This window comes from Pristiophorus japonicus, chromosome 15, assembly GCF_044704955.1.
Source record: "Pristiophorus japonicus isolate sPriJap1 chromosome 15, sPriJap1.hap1, whole genome shotgun sequence".
In the NCBI taxonomy this organism is placed as follows: Eukaryota; Metazoa; Chordata; class Chondrichthyes; family Pristiophoridae; genus Pristiophorus; species Pristiophorus japonicus.
Window position 1 is genome coordinate 25,526,018 of NC_091991.1, and position 24,144 is coordinate 25,550,161.

The following is a 24,144-nucleotide window of genomic DNA, read 5'->3' on the forward strand; positions in this document are numbered from 1 at the left end:
CCGGAGGAGGACGGGGACTCGGTGGGGGACGCGGGTGAAGACCTAGAGACCACCGCCAGGGAGGCGGTGGATCTGCTCGCGGCCGCCGCTGAGGCCCTCCTCGTTCCTGCAAAGGAACTCCGGGACTTTTTGGCCCAGAGCCGGGGTCGCCGCGACCAAGCCCGACTGGCCCTGGAAAAATGGTCCGAGCCGGAGCTGATCAAGGGGTCCGTCCGCGCCGCCGTTAAAACCTTGGCCGCGGGCGGGCCCTTGACAAAGGAGCAGCACCTTGAGCTGCGCGAGCTCGAGGGACTCCTCGCTGGGCTGCGGAGGGAGCGGAGTTCAACAAAAGACTTCGCTCCCTCCCCCACAATAGGTTAAGGTAGAGGTTGCACTATGCTTTTGCCATGAAGATAACCATAGCCAGCCTCAACATCAACGGCGGCAGAGGGGCACGCCGTAGATTTGACAATTTTTCGCTCCTGCGGGAGGGGAAATATGCGGTGTGCTTCCTGCAAGAAACCCACACCGTTCCGGGAGACGAAGCCACGTGGCTCCTGGAATGGCAAGGAGAGGTCCGCATGAGCCACCTCACCGCCATTTCAAGTGGGGTGGCCATCTTGCTGGGCCCGCATTTTCAGCCGGAGATCTTGGGGGTCGAGGAGCCCGTGCCAGGCCGCTTGCTGCACGTAACGGTTCGCCTGGGGGACGTGCCGCTCCATCTCGTGAACGTGTACGCCCCTCATCCCGGCCCGCAGCAGACGCGCTTCTTTGAAGAGGTGTCCGCTCTTCTTGGCTCCGTCGACGTCGGCGACTGCATTGTCCTCGGGGGGGATTTTAACTGCACCCTCGAGGCGAGGGACCGCTCCGGTGCCCCGCAGTGCATGACGGCGATGGAGAAGTTGAGGGACCTGGTCGGGTCCTTCGACTTGGTGGACGTCTGGCGAAATCTCCACCCCGACTCCAGCGCCTTTACTTGGGTGAGGCCTGGAGTTGGATGGTCTAGAGTCGACCGCCTTTACGTGTCTCGGGCGTACGTTTCCTGCGTCCCGGCGGCCTCCATGCGGCCGGTGCCGTGCTCGGACCACCACCTGGTGTGGGCGGAGCTCGCTTCGCTCCGCGCGAGGACGGGGTCCGCGTACTGGCACTTTAACAACCGGCTGCTGGAGGACGTGCGGTTCCAGGACTCGTTCCGTCGATTCTGGTCCGACTGGAGAAGGAAGCAGGGGGGCTTCCCCTCCTTGAGGCTATGGTGGGACGTGGGCAAGGCTCACGTCCGCGTCTTCTGTCAAGAGTACGCGAGGGGGTCGACCAAGAGGCGGGCGGCCAGAGTCGGGCGCCTAGAAAAAGAGGTGCTCGACCTGGAAGCCCGTCTCGGTCAAGTCGTCCAGGACCCGGCCCTGCGGACGGTGTACGAAGCGAAGAAGGCCGCGCTGAAGGACCTGCAGCTCGTCGGGTCCCGAGGCGCGTTCGTGAGGTCGCGGATCCGGTTCCTGCGGGATCTGGACCGCGGCTCCCCCTTCTTCTACTCGCTGGAAAAAAGGCAGAGTGTCCGTAAGCAGCTCTTGACGCTGCTGGCCGACGACGGCTCTCTCGTCTCGGATCCGGAGGGCGTCAACAACAGGGTCCGTGAATATTACGGGGCTCTGTTCTCTCCGGATCCGTCCAGCGAGGAAGCGCGTAGAGTTTTGTGGGAGGACCTGCCGAAGGTCGGCCCGGAGGGCGCCGAAAATCTGGAAGCTCCGCTAAGCCTGGCGGAGCTGACCGGTGCCCTCGCCCGGCTCTCGAGGGGAAAATCCCCGGGGCTGGACGGGCTGACCGTGGAGTTCCACAGGGCGTTCTGGGACGTCCTGGGGAGCGACTACGCGCGGGTCCTGGGGGAAAGTCTGGCGACCGGGGAGATGCCCCTCTCTTGGCGCAGGGCAGTCATCGTCCTGCTGCCTAAGAAGGGCGATCTCCGCCTCCTTAAGAACTGGCGCCCGGTCTCCCTCCTCAGCACGGACTACAAAATCTTCGCCAGGGCGATGTCTGCTCGCCTTGGTGCCGTGCTGGACCACATGATCCACCCCGACCAGTCATACACGGTCCCGGGCCGGACAATCCACGACAACATCCATCTGGTCCGGGACCTCATCCATTGTTCCCAGGAGGCTGGTCTGTCGGTCGCCTTCCTATCCCTCGACCAAGAGAAGGCGTTCGACAGGGTGGATCACGACTATCTGCTCGGAACTCTGCGCGCTTTCGGGTTCGGGACGCATTTCGTCGCCCGGATCCGACTTTTGTACGCCGCCGCGGAGTGTCTGATTAAGGTTAACGGGTCCTTGACGGCGCCCCTTCGCTTTAGGAGAGGGGTGCGCCAGGGATGCCCCATGTCCGGCCAGTTATACGCCGTTTGCGTGGAGCCTTTCCTGCGCCTCTTGCGGACGAGGTTGACGGGACTGGCTCTGCAAGGGCCGGGCGTGGAGGTCGTCCTCTCGGCTTACGCCGATGACGTGCTCCTCGCGGTAGAGGATCCCGCTGACCTGCGGAGGATGCGTGAGTGCCAGGAGATTTACTCGGCCGCGTCCTCCGCCAGGATCAACTGGGAGAAATGTTCCGGACTCCTGGTGGGTCAGTGGCGGGTGGACTCCCTGCCGGAGGAGCTCAGGCCTTTTGCCTGGAGCACGACCCATCTCCTCTATCTGGGAGTCTACCTTAGCCCCGACGAGGAAGCCTGGCCGGCGAACTGGCAGGAGCTGGAGGCCAAGGTCGCCGCTCGCCTAGGGCGCTGGACAGGACTGCTCCGAGTGCTGTCCTACAGGGGTCGAGCGCTAGTCATAAACCAGCTGGTGGCCGCAATGCTGTGGTACCGGCTGGTCACTTTGACCCCTCCCCCTGCGTTTGTCGCCAAGATACAGAAGAAGCTGGTGGACTTCTTCTGGAACAACAGGAAGCACTGGGTCTCTGTCGCGGTCTTGAGTCTCCCGCTTGAGGAGGGCGGTCAGTCGTTGGTGTGCGTCAGCGCCCAGCTCGCGACTTTCCGTCTTCAGACCCTGCAGAGATACCTTTACGTCGAGCCCCCTCCTAGGTGGTGTGCTCTGGCGAGGTATTTCTTCCGCCAGCAGCTCGACCTCAATTATGACACGCAGCTCCTGTTTGTGAACTTGGGGGGTGCCAGGACCGCCCTCCGGGAGCTGCCTGTCTTTTACAGGGAACTCATCAGGGTCTGGAACAAAGTCTCCACCAAGCGCAGCTCTCCACCGGCTGGAGTGGCGGCCGTCCTGCAGGAGCCGCTGCTCGGGAATCCGTACCTCCACGGCCGAGGTTTTATGTGGCGGTCGGAAGAGAGGGCTGTGGCTGGTGAGGTGACCAGGGTCAGGGACCTGCTCGATGGCGGAGGAGCGGGCTGGATGGCGCCAGTCACGCTGGCGCGGCGCCTAAATTCTGCCAACGTCCGCCGCGCGGCCGAAGCCATCGAGTCGCTAAAAACAGCTCTGGGCCCTGACTCCGTTAGGTGTATCGAGGAGGCTCAAGCACGTGGGGAGATCCCGTCCGAACTGACCCCCGTCCGGACGGAATTCCTCATCGGCGCCAAACCCCGGAACCTCCCTCGGGGGCCGGCGCCTCACAACTTGAGCCGCCTCGGGGAAATCCCCTCCGTGCCTTTCAGTTCCGCGCGGAGGGGTTTCCTGTACGGGCTGCTCCTGCACACCCTCAACTTTGCCATCCTCGCCGGCCGTCCGGACACGCCATGGCGTACCATCTTGCCGTCCGGAGGAGGCGGGGGTCCCCGATGGAGGGCACTCTACGCAGGGGTCCTCCCACTATTCATCGGGGACTTGGCCTGGAGGGTGGTGCACGGAGCAGTGCCGTGCAATAAATTTTTAAGCCGGTTCACGGACTCCCAGGCCGCCTGCAATTTCTGCGGTCTGGAGGAGTCCGTGTTCCATGTTTTTATTGAATGCACGAGGTTGCAGCCCCTGTTCCACTATTTGAAGGGGCTGCTCCTGAAATTCTGGCTGCACTTCAGTCCCACTCTCCTGATCTTTGGGCACCCTGTGCGGAGGGGAGCGGGTCGGTCCGAAGGCCTCCTCGTAGGACTGCTCCTGGGCACGGCCAAGGGTGCCATCAGCCGGTCCAGGCAGCGGGCGGTCGAGGGGGTCGTTCAACCTGACTGCCTGCCTCTCTTCCGCTCTTACATCCGGTCCAGGGTGTCCTTGGAGATGGAGCACGCGGTGTCCACCGTTACGCTCGCGGCCTTCCGCGAGAGGTGGGCACCGGAGGGACTGGAGTGCATCATCACGCCCGGCAACCAAATTTTAATTTGATTTTACGTTTTAAAGTTAATTTGTTTTAATTGCCGGTGCTTTTAGTGTCCCCTTCCCTTTTATAGGGGGCACTGGGGAAAAATTGTGATTTTCGTGCCCAAAAAAAAAACCAAAAAAAAAAGAAAAAACACAAAAAAAAAAACACAAAAAAGGGGGAAAAAAAAAGGGCCTTGTAAATGTCTGGAGTGTCACCCAGGTCGGGTGGCACCGTTTAATGTTTTATGTTTCCACAGATAAACTCAAAAGAGTTTCTGTTGCCTCGGCCCCAAGCTCTAGAACTCCCTGCCTAAACCTCTCCGCCTCGCTTTCCTCCTTCAAGATGCTCCTTAAAGCATACCTCTTTGACCAAGGGTCACCTGCGCTAATTTCTACTTATGCAGCTCGATGTCAAATTTTTATCTCATAATACTCCTGTGAAGTGCCTTGCAATGTTTCACTACGTTAAAGGTGCTTTATAAATGCAACTTATTGTTGTTATTTCTTTGAATAGCAAATTCAAAGGGCCATTTATAAGCTAACAGTTCCTCTCATTTCTTAGGCTCAGCACACAGAGTAGATCTATTTCAAAAATAAAAAATGAACAGTAAGTTTATATTTGGAAAATGGAGTTGTGTAGTTTAATTTATAAATAGGTTAGGTTTCTCAGTAACCAACTGAAAATAAGTCTTTTTATTGCGGTGATCACTGAGGAAGTGTCTTAGACCTGTAATGTTGACTGACTCTTTCTGTTTTTAGTTGACAAGCTATTTTGCTAACTGTATTTTCCTTAATTAAAAAATATAAAACTCAGGACTCGAGTGGTGCCTCCCAACTAAATTGGCACCAAGGGGGGAGGACTACTTCCAGCTAGTTAGCAACAAGTTTGACTCGGCTCGGTTTATATCTGCGGTGGTAAATTTGTACAAAAGCAGGAGGATGAGTTTTAGACCTCTAATCTTAAAAAGCTAATGACTTCCGAGCTATTTGAAAAACCTTGGGACTCCCCTCTTTGTGTTCAAAAAGCAATTTGCTCCTGCCCCTCCACCCCCCCCTGCCCCCGAAAGAGATCAAACAGGACCACAGGCTGGGTGGCGAAGAAAAGTTGTCAAAAGGTAGCAGGAAAGCGCTGAGCAAAAGTGGCCCTGATCATGTGGGAACAATGGAGTCTCCGATTACAAAGATTCTGCGTGTCCCTTGAAAGAAGCTGCCAGGGATAAGGGGCAGCTCATATACACGAAAGGAAGAAAGCCTTTCTCTCACCAGGCTTTTCTAAAGTATTCAATTTGGAAAAGAACAGTTTTAACTGGCTCACCTGTGCATCTATTGGGTCTAATCTCACACCGTCAGTTATCCATGAAAGACTACGGCCGTCGCTAATAAACCACACGTGGAAGCTGGAGAAGATGAAGAAACAGAGAGACTGATATGAGACCGGGGTTACTTTCTGTACGTTGGTGCCGTTGGAGCAGTACTGCCTTCTAACCTAAAGATTTGCTGAAGGTGTCGGTTTACCAGCTTATTGCAGGGGGAATGGCACCTGGGTGGGAATATAAGACACACAGCTGTCTTTCCTCACTCTCAAATGTTTACTCGTATAGCAAGGGGCTACGTAAGTCCAGAAAGTTCTGCTTATTTCTTGGAATGCTAAGATAAGTGTTAAGGGGACGTCTGAATTAGAGTGTTAGTTATAAACAGGAGGATTTGCCTTAAGTCCTAGCTGGGGATGTTCTTGATGCTTTAGAGTATTTTATGGCAGGTTCGTTTTCTTGATTTTCCTGTTTCTTTTGTAGTTTTCCGAGATGCATGGGCTGACATGTTTGGGACTTTTAGCTCTCCCTTTAGCCAATGTTTGCAGTTTGACTTTATACGGAGTGTGTATATTATATTGGCATTCGTCTGCTGATTTGGTAACAGTATTAGTAGTTCTGAATAAGGGAATATAGGAACGATGAAGCAGGCTTCTGAAACCCCTGAGTGTGTGAGGGGGGCTGGAGGAAAGGGTGCCGATTTTGACACATTCGCAGGGCATTAGCTTCAGAAGTGATAGATACCCTCTGTGGGCAGATGCTTATCGAAATGACGAGAAGGCCGGTGTGGTTTGTTTCCTAGACTCAATTGGTTAATAAAATGGAAAATCTCCTTTAAATGTTTTAACTTGAGTTGCTCATGGGTGTAAGGAACCTGCTAAATTCAGAGATGACTGGATGAAGCAGGTGTTGGATGTTTTGTAACGCTAAGGCATATGAAATACTTTTACTATTTTAACCAACACATTAACCCATTTACGTTTGTGTTTGCAAAGTGTCATTTCAAAGCATTAAAGATTAGGGGGTTGCTGTACTATTCCAGGAGAATCTGAATGTTAATCTGACTAATATAAGATAACGGGAAGCTAGATAAACACAAGAGGGAGAAAGGAATAGAGGGTTATGCTGATAGGGTTAGATGAAAAGGGGTGAGAGGAGGCTCGTGTGGAGCACAAACATCGGTATGAACCTATTGGGCCGAATAGTCCATTACTGTCAGCTGTGGCACACTTGCCTCTGAGTCAGAAGGTTATGGGTTCAAGTCACACTCCAGGGACATGAGCACATATATCTAGGCTGACACTCCAGTGCAGTGCTGAGGGAGTGCTGCACTGTCGGAGATGCCGTCTTTCAGATGAGACGTTAAACCGAGGCCCCGTCTGCTCTCTCATGGCAATAATTCAAAGAAGAGCAGAGGAGATATCCTCGGTTACCTGGCCAATATTTATCCCTCAATCCCATAATAAAAGCAGATTATCTGGCCATTATCACATTGCTGTTTGTGGGAGTTTGCTGTGTGGAAAATGCCTGCCGTGTTTCCCACATTACAACAGTGACTACACTCCAAAAGTACTTAATTGGCTGTAAAGCATTGAGACGTCTGGTGGTCATGAAAGGCACTACATAAATGCATGTCTTTCTTATTTTTTTCTTTATTTCTGTGCTGTATATTATAAGAACATAAGAAAATAGGAACAGGAGTAGGCCATACGGCCGCTCCAGCCTGCTCCGCCATTCAATAAGATCATGGCTGATCTGATCATGGACTCAACTCCACTTCCCCGCCCGCTCCCCATAACCCCTTATTGTTTAAGAAACTGTATATTTCTGTCTTAAATTTCCCAGCTTCCACAGCTCTCTGGGCAGCGAATTCCAGATTTACAACCCTCTAAGAAATTTCTCCTCATCTCTGTTTTAAATGGGCGGCCCCTTATTCTAAGATCGTGCCCTCTAGTTCTAGTCTCCCCCATTAGTGGAAACATCCTCTCTGCATTCACCTTGTCAAGCCCCCTCATAATCTTATATGTTTCGATAAGATCACCTCTCATTCTTCTGAATTCCAATGAGTAGAGGCCCAACCTACTCAACCTTTCCCCATAAGTCAACCCCCTCATCCCCGGAATCAACCTAGTGAACCTTCTCTGAACTGCCTCCAAAGCAAGTACTTCCTTTCGTAAATATAGAAACCAAAACTGCACGCAGTATTCCAGGTGTGGCCTCACCGATACCTTATATAGCTGTAGTAAAACTTCCCTGCTTTTATACTCCATCCCCTTTGCAATAAAGGCCAAGATACCATTGGCCTTCCTGATCACTTGCTGTGCCTGCATACTATCCTTTTTTGTTTCATGCACAAGTACCCCCAGGTCCCGCTGTATTGCGGCACTTTGCAATCTTTCTCCATTTAAATAATAACTTGCTCTTTGATTTTTTTTCTTGCAAAGTGCATGACCTCACGCTTTCCAACATTATACTCCATCTGCCAAATTTTTGCCCACTCACCTTAGCCTGTATGTCCTTTTGCAGATTTTGTGTGTCCTCCTCACACATTGCTTTTCCTCCCATCTTTGTATCATCAGCAAACTTGACTACGTTACACTCAGTCCCTTCTTCCAAGTCATTAATATAGATTGTAAATAGTTGGGGTCCCAGCACTGATCCCTGCGGCACCCCACTAGTTAAGGTTGCCAACCAGAGCATGAACCATTTATCCTGACTTTCTGTTCTCTGTTAGTTAGCCAATCCTCTATCCATGCTAATATATTACCCCCCACCCCGTGAACTTTTATCTTGTGCAGTAACCTTTTATATGGCACCTTGTCAAATGCATTTTGGAAGTTCAAATACATCATATCCACTGGTTCCCCTTTATCCACCCTGTTCGTTACATCCTCAAAAAACTCGAGCAAATTTGCCAAACAGGACTTCCCCTTCAGAAATCCATGCTGACTCTGCCTGACCGAATTTTGCTCATCCAAATGTCCTGCTACTGCTTCTTTAATAATGGACTCCAACATTTTCCCAACCACAGATGTTAGGCTAACTGGTCTATAGTTTCCTGCTTTTGGTCTGCCTCCTTTTTTAAATAAGGCTGTTACATTTGCAGTTTTCCAATCTGCTGGGACCTCCCCAGAATCCAGGGAATTTTGGTAAATTACAGCCAATGCATCCACAATCCCTGCTGCTACTTCTCTTAAGACCCTAGCTTGCAAGCCATCAGGTCCAGGGGATTTTTCTGCCTTTAGTCCCATTATCTTACTGAATACCACCTCCTTAGTGATTGTGATTGTGTTAATAAGTTCCTCCCCCTCTATAGCCCCTAGATATCCACTGTCGGAATATTGTTAGTGTCCTCTACCGTAAAGACTGATACAAAATATTTGTTCAGAGTTTCTGCCATCTCCATGTTCCACATTACTAATTCCCCGGTCTCAACCTCTTAAGGGACCAACATTTATTTTAACCACCCTTTTCCTTTTTATATACCTGTAGAAACACGCCATCTGTTTTTATATTCTGTGCTAGTTTACTTTCATCATCTATCTTCCCTTTCTTAATCACTTTTTTAGTCGTTCTTTGCTGGTTTTTAAAAGCTTCCCAGTCTTTTGTCCTCCCACTACTTTTGGCCACTTTGTATGCCCTTGTTTTTAATTGGATACCATCCTTTATTTCTTTAGTTAGCCACGGATGGCTATCTTTTCTCTTACACCCTTTCCTCCTCACTGGAATATATTTTTCTTGAGTTGTGAAATATCTCCTTAAATCTGCACCACTGTTCATCAACCATCCTACACTTTAATCTATTTTCCCAGTCCACTTTACCCAACACTGCCCTCATACCTTCATAGTCTCCTTTATTTAAGCTTGGTACGCTGGTTGGAGATCCAACTTTCTCATCCTCCATCTAAATTTGAAATTCAATCATGCTATGATCACTCATTCTGAGGGGATCCTTTACTAGGAGATTGTTTATTAATCCTGTCTCATTACACAGGACCAGATCTAAGATAGCCTGCCTCCTGGTTGGTTCCGTTACATACTGCTCAAGGAACCCGTCCCTTACGCACGCTATGAACTCCTCCTCGAGGCTACCCTGACCAATTTGATTTGTCCAATCAATATGGAGGTTAAAATCACCCATGATTATTGCTGTTCCCTTTTTACAAACCCCCACTATTTCCTGTTTTATTCTCCGACCAACAGAGGCGCTACTGTTAGGGGGCCTATAGACTACGCCCACCAGTGACTTGTTCCCCTTATTGTTCCTTATCTTCACCCAAACTGTTTCAACACCCTTATCATTTGAACCAATATTGTTTCTTACTATTGCAGTGATTCCATCCTTTATCAATAGAGCTACCCCACCTCCTTTTCCTTTCTGTCTGTCCTTCCAGATTGTCAAGTACCCCTGAATATTTAATTCCCAGTCATGGTCATCTTGCAACCACGACTCTGTAATGGCTATCAGATCATACCCATTTGTCTCAATTTGTACCGTCAACTCATCTATCTTGTTACAAATGCTACGTAATATATTTCTATGTAAATACTCAGATTGATGGAGGGGAAGATATATTATTACACAGCACAGACGGACACCATTCAGCCCATTTGAGTCTATGCCAGCTCTTTGCTAGACCAATCCAAAACTAATTCCACTGCTCTGCATCTCCCTCTGATTCGAACGTCGCCCTTAAAAGATACAATAATCTTTGCCTCAACTACTCCCTGCTGGAATACACTCCATGCTCCAAACAACTCGGAGCAAAGACATTTCTCTTATCCTCTCCTCACTCTCAGCTACAATTTTAAATTGATGAATCCATATTATATAAATGATAGTGTTGCTGCAAGCAGCCTTCTACATATACTATCTACTCACAACTACATGCATAATACTGATCAAACTCATCTTTACCCATATTTTTAATTTCACTGAGTATCTCAATGACGTGAATTTGATGAGGGCAATTAGATTACCATCGGGGTAGTTTGTGGCCTGGGTGCCACCCCTGTTAAAATTATGAAAGCTGAAGACCGGCCTGGTATTTATTCAACAGTTCCTGACCATCAAGCAATGAAACTAGCCATTCTTCTTGCTTATCACACTTCTGATATTTATTTTGTGGCGAGGTCAGCCATGGAGCCCATTTCAATATCTAAACATGCAGTTGTTGCAGTGGAAGTTCAAGCTCGTCCCTTCATAGTGGAAATTCAAACCCATCTGCTTTGTAGGAGTGATAGTTCTGGGATCCTATTATGGGCAAGTTGAATGGGTTCTACAAGCTGAACCGAGACTCAGTAGATTAGAACAACTACTTTTGGAATGAATGGTACAATAACAGCAACGTGATTCTAACCTGGTAAAATGTCCCAAGGTGCTTCACAGGAGCGTTATCAGACAAAATTTGTCACTGAGCCACATAAGGAAATATTAGGACAGGTGAGAGTTATGTTTTAAGGAGCATCTTAAAAGGAAGAGAGGTGGCGAGGTTTAGGGAAGGGATTTCAGAGCTTAGGGCCGAGACAGCTGAAGGCACGGCCACAAACGGTGGGCCAATGAGGCCAGATTTGGAGGAATGAGGAGTTCTCCGAGGTTTGTAGAGCTGGTGGAGGTTTCAGAGATAGGGAAGGGTGAGGTCATGAAGGGATTTGAGCACGAGGATGAGAATTTTATATTGGAGGCACTGGGGGAACCACAAGCCAATCTAGGTCAGTGAGCACAGGGGTGATGGGGCTTGTTGCAGGCTTAGATACGGGCAGCAGGGTTTTCAATGAGCTCAAGTTTTTGGAGGGTGGGAGAGCCGACCAGGAGAGCATTGCAATAGTCAAATCTGGAGATGACAGAAGCATGAATGAGGGTTTCAGCAGCAGATGGGTTGAGGCAGGAGCAGAGAAGGGCGATGTTACAAAAGTAGAGCTAGACAGTCTTTGTGATGGGATTGGATACTCAGTTTTGGGGTCAAATAGGACGCAGAGATTATGAACGGATAGGTTCGGCCTAAGACAGTGGCCAGTGTTTAAATGGTGATAACTTTGGTTCATCCAAGACCATACAAGAATGCTGACAACACAGAGGCAATAGAGGGGTCGAGAGGGATGGTGGAGAGGTGGAGCTGGGTCAGCATACATGTAGAACCTGACACCATGCCTTCGATTGATGTAGTTGAGGAGTAGCAGGTAGCTGAGGAATAGGAGGGGATCAAGAGTAAATGTATATGACCATTGTAAAATGTTTTGAAAAACATATCCCTTTCTGTCTTTTGGAGGAAACGTTTTGAGGATGTAGAATGGATAAGGGAGAACCAGTGGATGTGGTGTATTTGGACTTTCAAAAGGCTTTTGACAAGGTCCCACACAAGAGATTAGTGTGCAAAATTAAGGCACATGGTATTGGGGGTAATGTACTGACGTGGAAAGAGAACTGGTTGGCAGACAGGAAGCAAAGAGTAGAAATAAACGTGTCCTTTTCAGAGTGGCAGGCAGTGACTAGTGGGGTGCCGCAAGGTTCAGTGCTGGGACCCTAGCTATTTACAATATACGTTAATGATTTAGACGAAGGAATTGAATGTAATATCTCCAAGTTTGCAGATGACACTAAGCTGGGTGGCAGTGTGAGCTGTGAGGAGGATGCTAAGAGGCTGCAGGGTGACTTGGACAGGTTAGGTGAATGGGCAAATGCATGGCAGATGCAGCATAATGTGGATAAATATGAGGTTATCCACTTTGGTGGCAAAAACAGAAGGCAGATTATTATCTGAATGGTGACAGATTAGGAAAAGGGGAGGTGCAACTATACCTGGGTGTCATGGTACATCAGTCACTAAAGGTATGCTGGCATTCATAGCGAGAAGATTTGAGTATAGGAGCAGGGAGGTCTTACTGCAGTTGTACAGGGCCTTGGTGAGACCACACCTTGAATATTGCATACAGTTTTGGTCTCCTAATTTGAGGAAGGACATTCTTGCTATTGAGGGAGTGCAGTGAAGGTTCACCAGACTAATTCCCGGGATGGCAGGACTGACATATGAAGAAAGACTGGATCGGCTAGGCTTATACTCATTGGAATTTAGAAGAATGAGAGGGGATCTCATAGAAACATATAAAATTATGATGGGACTGGACAGGTTAGATGCAGGAAGAATGTTCTCGATGTTGGGGAAGTCCAGAACCAGAGGTCACAGTCTAAGGATAATGAGTAAGTCATATTAGGACCGAGATGAGGCGAAAACTTTTCACCCAGAGAGTGGTGAACCTGTGAAATTCTCTACCACAGAAAGTTGTTGAGTCCAGTTCGTTGGATATATTCAAGAGGGAGTTAGATGTGGCCCTTACAGCTAAGGGGATCAGGGAGTATGGAGAGAAGGCGGGAGTGGGGTACTGAAGTTGCATGATCAGCCATGATAAAATTCAATGGCGGTGCAGACTCGAAGGGCCAAATAGCCTGCTCCTGCGCCTATTTTGTATGTTTCTATGTCTGCTCTATCACATGGACGTATAAAGTCCCATGGCACTATTTCAAAGAAGAGCAGGGAAGTTATCCCCAGTGTCCTGGCCAATATTTATCCCTCAATCAGCATAACAAAAAATGATTATCTGGTCATTATCACATTGCTGTTTGTGGAAGTTGTCTGTGTATAAGTTGGCTGCCACGTTTCCTACATTACAACAGTGATTACACTCCAAAAGGACTTCATTGGCTGTAAAGAGCTTTGGGATGTCTGGTGGTCATGAAAGGCGCTATATAAATCCAAGTCTTTCTTTCTTTATACAAATTTCCGTCAGAATTTACGTTATTTTAACAGTTAAATCCTATGTTTGGGTGGGATCTGTGCTGCAACATAAAATTAGGGTAGTGAGTTTGATTCTTTCCTCTAGTTTTTTTTCCCAATAAAATAGGAAGGAACGTAAAAAAAATTGTAAAAGGAGCATACTGTTGTGATAAATGTAGAACATTTGGTAAACTTTACTTCCGTCATCATCATCGTCATAGGCAGTCCCTCGAAATCGAGGCAGACTTGCTTCCACTCTAAGTGAGTTCTCAGGTGACTACAGTCCAATACGGGAATTACAGTCTCTGTCACAGGTGGGGCAGACAGTGGTTGAAGGAAAGGGTGGGTGGGACTGGTTTGCCGCACACACTTTCCGCTGTCTCTGCTTGTTTTCTGCATGCTCTCGGCGAAGAGACTCGAGGCACTCAGCGCCCTCCCGGGTGCTCTTTCTCCACTTAGGGCGGGTCTTGGGCCAGGGATTTCCCGGTGCCGATAGGGATGTTGCACTTTATCAAGGAGGCTTTGAGGGTGTCCTTGAAACGTTTCCTCTGCCCACCTGGGGCTCGCTTGCCATGTAGGAGTTCAGAGTCGAGCGTTTGCTTTGGGAGTCTTGTGTCGGGCATGCGGACGATGTGGCCCGCCCAACGGAACTGGTCAAGTGTGGTCAGTGCTTCGATGCTGATAAACGAGTGTGCTGCTGCTGGGGAATGTGCATAGTTACAACTTCCATCTGCCTTTCCCTAGTGCTCTCCTCAAGCAATCACACACTCATACCATCTCCTGATTACATGTGCACATTTTAGATAGCATACCACTGGCTCCACTTCTCAGTTTTCTGCATTTCTATAGATCAGGTTCACCTTCCCTATTTGGTTTTGCCTTCCCACTGGTCGAGGGGTTGTGCAGACAACTCGAACACACATTCTACCCACTGTATCACTTATCTCTACTCATCCACAATCTGCACTCGCCAAAGCAGCCTTAACTTCCACGACTTTTCCAGATACCTTGTCTATTTTGATTCTCTAGTTAAAAAAGTAAGACACCTTTAACCTCAAATGCAATTTTCTGCTGTATATTATTTTCACTTAGCCAATTTTTACATGCAACCTAACGAGGTTACTGCTTCAAACTAGCTTAGTCGCTTGAACAGGTAGTTAGGAAAACTAAGTATCAATCACCATTAAACCTTTTACAAGCTGGTTACAAATTCCATGCATTCCAATCACCTTTGACTCAATTTCCAAACATTCTGATAGTAAATAACTTTGTATATTTTGTCCCAGCATTCAGTTATCAGCATCTAACAAGCACCATGTCTGGCAACCTCTCACAGAACAATGATAGGAACATTAGGAGCTTCTCCGAGTTGTTTCTTTCCTCGTAAAGAATAATTTTAATGTCTCTCGAAGGATAAAGATTGCAGCAAAAACTGCATCTCTTGTACAGTATTAGATTTTTAAATTCAAAGCTGGAAATGTTTGGTGTTTGACAGGGGCATTTCCTACAATCATTTCTTACTTTCACACGTTGAAACTTGTTTGACAACTTACTAAAAGTCTCTGCTGTTCACTTTGCTATTTACACAAAAGGAAAAAACAAACAGAAGAGTATTTTAAATGTAAAGCTTCACAATTTGCACATAATGATTGTTGCCTAGGCAATGCAAACCCCACCCCCACCATCATTGCAAGCAACATTCCCGCTAAACTGCACAGCGGTCTGGAGGTCCCGTGCAGGCTACTCACCAGCTTTTCAAAGCAAGAAGTTGTGCATATGCGAAAATTTGAATGAGCTGCACAGCCCCTCAAAAAAAGACAGGGAACATTGATTTACTTTGTGCATCTTGCCTTGCAATCAAAGTCACTGTTGTCTGTCAACACATACACGTCCAAACAGCTTTTCAATAATAGATATATCAGAAGAGTTTGCTCTATAAAATGTAATTCTATTTCCCAAAGTGACATACTGTAGCGAGCATTTGTGAATATTTATAGCATGATCTGCAAAAAGAATTCCCACAATTAAAATGAGCAGTGTGCATAAAAATTGGCCACGGCCCTTTAAAACTAAAGGTGTACAACTTAGTGACATTTTTTTAACATTTTTAAAAATAGCCATTGTAGCGCAATGCCAATTGTCTACTATTTAGAAACCAAACTCAAATGGCTGTCCTGGTAATCTTGGGAAGAGATCTGTATATATTTTATTTATATTTTTGGTTGTTTTGGTCACCACCCTAATTTCTCCTTATGTGGCTCAGTGTCAAATTTTTTGTTGTTGTCTCACAATACTCCTGTGAAGTGCCTTGAGACATTTCACTATGGTAAAGGCACTATATAAATACAAGTTGTTGTTGTTGTTGGAATTATTGCTCGATCTTATCCTAATTCAACCAAAACAATGAGATTATTTCATGTGCACTTTTAAAATCTATTCAATTTTAGGTCTAGAAATTCCTGTAGGCCATTTTTAAACTGAAGATGGGAGGTCCGAGGATTGCCTTGGACCTCATCCAAAAATCAGGCCTACTCAGGCAGCTCGCCCAATGGATGCGTGCAATTTTGGGACACCTGCCTCGCTGACAGTAGCCCTCAGGGTAAATCCATTGGTGTAAGGGTGGGGCGGGGGGTGTGGAGGACAGCAGGGCATCTGATCGAAGCCATCAGTGGCTGTCAGGAGTACTGTGGAGCTTGGAGGACCAGTAAGAACTGTCACTGGCACAGGCCTGATGGGTTGAATGACGTTTTTCCTGTCATTTCTGGAAGTCACTGTAGAATATTTGTACTGCAACTTATATTTTGATTTATTTTTAATACAGTGAATTCCATTAACGTGTGCACCTATCTACTCCCAGCATTAGAAACATAGAAAATAGGTGCAGGAGTAGGCCATTCGGCCCTTCTAGCCTGCACCGCCATTCAATGAGTTCATGGCTGAACATTCAACTTCAGTACCCCATTCCTGCTTTCTCGCCATACCCCTTGATCCCCCTAGTAGTAAGGACCTCATCTAACTCCTTTTTGAATATATTTAGTGAATTGGCCTCAACAACTTTCTGTGGTAGAGAATTCCACAGGTTCATCACTCTCTGGGTGAAGAAGTTCCTCCGCATCTCGGTCCTAAATGGCTTACCCCTTATCCTTAGACTGTGACCTCTGGTTCTGGACTTCCCCAACATTGGGAACATTCTTCCTGCATCTAACCTGTCTAACCCCGTCAGAATTTTATATGTTTCTATGAGGTCCCCTCTCATTCTTCTGAACTCCAGTGAATACAAGCCCAGTTGATCCAGTCTTTCTTGATAGGTCAGTCCCGCCATCCCGGGAATCAGGTTGAGATCCAGCACACAAATGTTGTAGCTGATCGCCTCATTTGTAACCAATATGCACATTCAATAAACCATCTCATGACTGACCTTAAACAGCTTTCCTATTAAAGGAAATCAATGACTTTATTTACCCATTTGTCTCACTATGGTTTGGAGAACGTTACACACAAATGTTACGTTAGAATAAATTTTCAGATATTTTCTCGGACTGCAATGCATCACTCACTTTTGAAGTACAAACTTTAAATAAAATGCAAATCAAAAACTCTAGCTTCATTTGTTTATTAGCCCATTGGATTATTGCTCAAATAAAGGTGTTAATTAAATACTAGTGAGCTCTTTTTTAAATTAGAAATAAAATTTGATGAACATCAATCAGTTAATTTAATTTTGATGTTCTGGTTGAGGAAGGAATTTTGGCCATGACACTTGGGGAATCACCTGCTCTTCTTCAATAGTGCCATGGGTTCTTTCATCTCCTCCTGAATCACCGGGAAAGGCAGATGAGGGGTTTGTTTAATGCTGAATCTCACGTACCACCATTTTTCCAACAATATGTACATGGATAGGACACATTGAATTTGGTTTATGTTCGCTACATTTTACAACTGTTTATATACAAGAACAAATCATTAATTGGCCCATTTTATCACACAATGTTCAGGCTGTACATTTCTTGGTAAAGTGTGAATAAGTTTGATGAAAAACATTGTGGCCCATTTGGCTTTAAATGCGCAGCACATCATCTGGTCCTTGTAATTGACTGAAGCCCTGATTTTAAACCCCTGCACCCATCGAGAAAAGGACTTGCGAAGGGTTAAAATATTGGCAGCGTGGCAAGAACCAAGTCCATGTTGCACCTCCGCCCTCCCCCACCCCGCTTGTCAGAGATGCATTTTACGCAATGTGAGAGGCAGGCGGAGCCTCATTGAAATGCAACAGGTAACATCTGCTGATGTCATTCAGACCTCCAATGCCATTTTAGCTAGTCTTCAGTGAGGCTGGCGCTAAGGAGCAGCAGGTCCAGAAGAGTGCCGAGAAAGTGAATTTATTTTCTTTTCAGGTGTCCTCATGAGGCGGAAGGATTCTCCTCCTCGCCCCTGGCTGCAAGTGCTTCTGGCCTCGCTCCGACTCAACTACTTTAGTGCTGAGGACCACTCCTGCCAGTGGCCACCTCATGTCACTGTTTGGGTGGACATTGGGCCTGGTTTATTTAAATGGTGTCCTGGAGATGAAATGGGTTGTACCAAACATTGGCAAGTCAGGGCAAGCCCAGCGCTCACCACAACTCCCCGTGTTAAAATTGGGGCTTAAAAATTACATATGATTTAATTTTTTTTTAAATGTAAAGCATTAACTAATTTTAGGACTGTGAACCTTACAAAAAATAAAATAAAATGCATGGCCCTCTGGCAACATGGCACAATTACTCAATTCTCAGCAGCAGCTAGATTCAAAGTTGGAATATAACAGGTGTCATTTTTTTTAAATCAGCATGCATAACCGATAAAAAGTGATACAGAATAGGAAAGGATTGAAAATACCTTATTTTGCCAAGTGCATTTTTTTTTAAGTTATTCACATTGATAACAGGTTTGACTTATCTTGTGCCAATGTTATTCTTAAGCCAACTAGACAGTGGTGCAACAGTGAGCAGGGTAACGCACCCTCCAATTTTCCCTTTCTCCAGCTGGCAGTGTCTGGCCTCTGGTCTGCACCTCCAACCAAGTGCATAACTCGCAACTCAGTGTGCCAGACTCATGTCTTAATATTCAGCAGTGCAGCACATTGGGGAATCAACTTGCTGCACCACTGAAAATACATTTTCATATTTCAGAACGACAAATGTCACAGAATTGTTTGCAGCAATTGTAAGAGCATACAATAACAACTTGTATTTATACAGTGCCTTTAATGGGGAAGAAAATGTCCAAATGCACTTCACAGAGAAGTAGAGTGAATGAATGCCCAGCCAAATAAGCAGAGATTAAGAAGTTCAATAAATTCAATGGCCAAGCACTTTGTTCAAAGAGATGGGCTTTAAGGAGGCTTAAAGAAAAGGGAGATGGTGAGGTGGAGTGGTTTAGAGAGAGAATTTCAGAGAGTGGGACTTCTGCAGCTCAGATAATTATGCCAAAGATAAGGTGAAGGTAGGGGCTGGAGGAGGTTACAGAGATAGAGAGAAGCAAGGCCATAAACAAATTTAACAAGTGCGGTCATTTTAAATTTAAGGAATGGGAGCCAATGTAAGTCAGTGAGGATGGGGGGTGGATAGGTAAACAGGACGTGGTGTAGGATAATTTACGAGCAGCAGAGTTTTCATTGAACTGCAGTGAAAGGTGTAGGGTGGGAGGCCATCAATGAGAGCATTGAAGTAATCGAGTCTGTCGGAGACAAAGGCATCTAGCAGGGTTTTAGTGGCAGACAAACTGAGTTGGGGCAAAGGCGGTTGATGTTACGGAGGTGGAAGTTGGCAGTCTGTGTGATGGAGAGGGTAGTTACACTTCAACAGCATTTCACACATGCTTATATTAATCCTACATTTGACCTATTGTACTCGGACAACTTTACCCATACATAAAGACAACATCGACCTCTAAACTGAAGCATATAGTAACTGTTATTTTCATCTACAGTTAAATTGAAATACAATTCAAACTATTAATTCACTTCTCCACTCCCCACAACAAAGGCACTGAATCTTACTGAGTTATAGTTCTACAGGCACTCCAGTATTTTACCCAAGTGGATGGCCTTCATTTTTAGGCCAATGGATACCATGCAATTCTCATCTTTCCAAAAGGATTCCAAGTTACAATCACTGGTGCCAATCGCAAGCTTGATGTTTCTGCTGTCACATCTGGAGTGTTGCGGTTGGGAGGAGGGGCCATGAAGATTCCTAGAGGTCCTTGCAAGGGCAGCTAATGCAGGATCCTCCTGGCAGCTTATAAAGTCTATTAGGCAGTGTCAACACGGTGCTTAATGTGAGGGTGAGGAAAGGGGGGCAGGGGAGTGGGGGTGTGGGGAGAGGGGGGGATAGGTGGTTCACAGCCAAGCCTAAGCTGTTCTCACCCAACATCCACACACATGCACTTTTCAGCAGACTAACAGAACTTGCATTTATATAGCACTGTTCAAATTCTAAGGGCGCCCTAAATTACTTCACAGCCAATTAATTATTTTCGAAGTGTCATTATCTAGACAAAATACGGCAGCCAATTTTCACACAGCAAGGTCTGACAAACAGCAATGAGATAAATAACCAATTTAATCTGTTTTGGTCGGGAGATATATGTTGGCCAGGAAAGGAGAATTCTCCTGCTCTTGTATGAATCGTGCCATAAGATCTTTTACATCCACCTGAACTAGTAGACAGCTTTTGGTATGTCTCATCTGAAAGCCAGCAACAGCAACAATGCAGCACTTCCCCATTAATATACTGAAATGTCAGCCTAGATTATGTGCTCAAATCGTGGAGTGGGGGGAAATCACTGGATAGGAATGTCTCCCCTTGCCCTCCCTAAATTTAGCAAATCTTGAGTTGAAACCTATAACCTGGTTCAATTTGTAATCTTTCTGTCTGGAAGAAAATCCGTCTTGAAGCATGAGGGGAGAAAAGGGTCAATACTCCATCAGTAAAAGGTTACAGAAGGACTGAATTTACACCGCAGTGCCTGGTGAACATACAATGGGTACCTGCAACCAGGGGATGCTAAACAAGAAGGGGACTGCCGAGGACAGGGAACATGAGCCTGGACTGTCATCTGGCCTCAGGTGGGGGGTGAGGCGGGAGGAACTCCAATTAAAAGGCTGGAACATGAAGGAGGGGGAGGGGCTAGGAAAGTCCTGGTCTCCTTATCTGAAGGAGGACATACTTGCCTTAGAAGCGGTGCAGCGAAGGTTCACTAGATTGAGCCCTGGGATGAGAGGGTTGTCCTATGAGGAGAGATTGAGTAGATTGGGCCAATACGCTCTGGAGTTCAGAAGAATGAGAAGTGATCTCATTGAAACAGAATAAGATTCTGAGGTGGATTGACAGGGTAGACGCCGAGAGGTTGTTTCCCCTGGCTGGAGAGTCTAGAACCAGGGGGGTCACAGTCTCAGGATAAAGGGTCGGCCATTCAAGACTGAGTTGAGAAGTTTCTTCACTCAGAGGGCTGTGAATCTTTGGAATTCTCTACCCCAAAGGGCTGTGGATGCTCAGTCGTTGGGTATATTCAAGGCTGAGATCGATAGATTTTTGGACTGAAGGATATGGGGATCGGGCGGAAAAGTGGAGTTGAGGTACAAGATCAGCCATGATCTTAATGAGTAGGGGAGCAGGCTCGAGGAGTCTTATTCTAATTCTTATGTTCTTAAAGCAGGACAAGGATCCCCCCCTTCCTTCCTCGCAGCCTCTGCATCTCCTCTCCCACCTTCTGTGGCGAGGCGGTGTCTATGGTGCCCACAACGGTAAGGGATTGAACACCCCCCCCCCCCCCAGGTTAAGGGATCTTGGAAGTGGGGGGGGGGGGGGAAAGAGGGTTCAATCCCTTACCATCGTCCAGCCTATCCCAGAAGGGGAGGATGCAAATTCCCTCTCCCTCCCCAATGTAACCACTGCGGAGCTGGCCAGAGCCTTTCGAGGGGGAGGAGGTGGGATGTGCTGAGCGCTGCGGTTTAACCCGCTGCCTCCTGCACCCGGATAGAGAGGCCCGGGACCCTCCGGGTAGAATGTGGGTTGCTTGGTGGCCAACGGCTACCCATAAACCGGCGAGAGGACTCAAAACATCACATCGCAGCGCCTTGCAAGATGCAGCGGTATCTGCAGCCAGATACATTCACTTAATCAGGATGCAATATGCAACAAAACAACGCGCACAATCCCGTTCATTTCCAGACTCAAGACATTCCATTACAGTTTTTTAAAAAATCCACAATTCACAGCCTTCCTTCCACCCCACCCCACACACACATACACACTTTTAACCTGATACAACAATAAACAATTCCCACTTGGGCACACGAGGCCAGTAAATTGGTAAAAACTCAGGCACCGTGCAGTTAAAAAGGAAATATTGTAGCAGCAATTACAGTAAAGCAACATTTTAGCAAATAAAACGGCTTTGGCAGAAATCAATACAAAAGGCTTGCCACGGTTAATAAAAACACCGTTCAATCGCTCTTTACACACACACGGAATAAAACAGAAACTATAAAGTGAATGAACTTTTAAAGCAGTCTGATTGTACAAAGATAATTTCCATTGCCCCCTCCCTACAAGGTTATACCCAATGCAAATACAGTGTTGACTTAATATTCCCGCACATATTTCCGCATTTATTTCACCAACCGTTCATATTTCCAGATATTTGCAATCTTTAAGTACCCACTTACATATATTTTTACTATAATAAGAACCTATCCGCTAAAGCAAGCAGCGGGTGCATTTAAAACAACAAAAAGCCAAACCCATCTTGCCGCTTAAAATATAAAACGTAGTTTGAAACCATTTAAGTTTTATTACAATACACCGACAAACGCAATTTAAATGTTATTTACTGTTTTTTATTAATAAGCTGTTTTTTTTTAACAAACCCACCTTTAAATTGCAACGTGAATCAAGTAACAAAGCGGGAGCAACAGTGAATTGTAATTTCAGAGGGGGATCCTCTGCATTTAACAGTAAAGGGGAGATAGTGGAAATTTCCACCATGTGAACCAAGCATGCAAACAGTTTCATGTTTCATGAATGACAGGCCACGCCCCGACCTCGGGAGCCGCCAATCAGGACGGAGCAATCCAAGGCAAACTATACACAAAGGGCCAGGCGCACCATCCACGCTTCAAATGCAATCTTAATTGGTGTGACATTCTTAAAGGAGTACTGCCTTCCCTGAAGTGTTTTGGCAAACCTTTTCAGAGATGCAATTCATGTCATTGCGGATTATAAAAAGAAACAGATTTAGCCATCAGATTGCTAGTCGAGTGTACGTGATTAGGCACACAATATGTACCTACATCATGGGTTTGGTATCGCCTGCTATCTCCCTCTGAATCTTTGCCTTTGAAACTGCCTCCCAGCCTCTTGTCTGTCTCAATCTCATTGCTCTGAACGCAGCTTCCCTTCCTCCTGACAACCAGAGAAGAAGCACTTTCACATTTTTTGTTATCACTCCATTTTGTTTTGGGAGAGCAACTTCTTTGTGCTTTTTCTGCTTTTACATGTAGACTGGGGAACTGTTCCAGGCTCCGCTTTTATAAAGATGCTCATAGATAGTAAAAGTGCAAAAAAAACTCTCCTTATATGTGACTAAAACCAGTTCCCTTAATCCTATAGTTTTAATAAACATCTACTTTTTAATTCGTCTATAATGCTGTTGAACCCAGAGATTATGGGGTGCAGCTTAACTTTCTAAAGAGTGTAAGTGCCGAGAGAATGATTAGGATGCGAAAAGCAGGCAGGCCCCTCGACAGATAATCTGGACCACTGCTGCCCCTGGCTCAACACCCCTCCGCAACTGTGACAGTCCCAGTCCCCGGACTTACCTTGCTGTCGGTCCGGCCTGAATCTGGCGAGCTGCATCAGGATGCCCATTTGGAGACCGTAGCTCGCCAGTTCCACTGGAATGAGGCCGGGGTCTCAAAATGGCTCTAAGGCTTTTATTGCCTGGAACAGGCAGGCCGCCGGCACATCCAGCCGGTCGGACGCCCAAAAATTAAAATCAACCCCGAGGAGTCTAAATCGAGGGACCATAGAGATTTGGAACAGAGCGCGAGAGAATCTTCTTCACACACAGAGCTGGGTGGCTGTGGAACTCCCTACCAGGGTTAGTGGCTGAGGCAAAAACTACGGGTCTAAATTTGAGGTCGGAGGCTTCCCGCGGGAAATGCTTCCGATCCGCAAATAAAATGCCCATGTACCCGACGGTCCGGGAGGTACGGAGATTCGCGGTCCTAGGCCTCTCTGGGTATCTGCGGGTAGAGGCCCATGTACCATGGGATCATGTAAAATGAATTAAAATGGCAATTAAATATTTAAAACAAAAGTTTAATTTTTTGAAAAATAAATGTACATGTTTCAATGGAGCTAAAAATAAACTTACACTATTGCACAGGTTTGTAATGTATAAATGATTGATAACATTTTATTCTTATGATTTTTTAAACTCTTACAATGGTAAAGGAAGGCCTTATGGTATCAGGCATAAGAATTTCATGGGCATTTGCCAGGCAGGAGTGGACAAATAGCCCGTGGATGCCCTTTTCCCAGAGATGTCTACAGTTTGTCAGATCACAAGTTCTGGGTTTTCGCGCATGCACTGCGAATGCGAAAACCTGTAGGGGCAGCAAATTCCGGCCCAATGTCAACCTTCAAGATTAGATTGGATAGGACAATGAAGGAAAAGGCACCAGAGGGAAACAGGAACAGCATGGGTTAATGCAAGTAGGACTATTTGCTCGCACGGAGGGTAAAAACAGACTATTTG

The 24,144-nt window shown here is 46.7% G+C and overlaps 1 protein-coding gene across 4 annotated transcripts in view; it reads right to left on the reverse strand.

The window, feature by feature from the left end:
* slc38a4 (solute carrier family 38 member 4) overlaps positions 1-22,352 on the reverse strand; it is an 80,868-nt gene extending 58,516 nt beyond the window's left edge. Inside the window, exons 1-2 of one of the 4 annotated variants that reach the window (XM_070900246.1) lie at positions 22,257-22,352; positions 5,578-5,659 (exon numbers count right to left, since the gene is read on the reverse strand). The gene's annotated coding sequence lies outside the window, so the exon portion shown is untranslated. Of the gene's footprint in view, positions 1-5,577; positions 5,731-15,092; positions 15,160-22,256 lie in introns of those variants that run through there. The other 3 variants (XM_070900248.1, XM_070900250.1, XM_070900247.1) reach the window with 3 other exon arrangements.
* Positions 22,353-24,144: the final 1,792 nt, after the last annotated feature.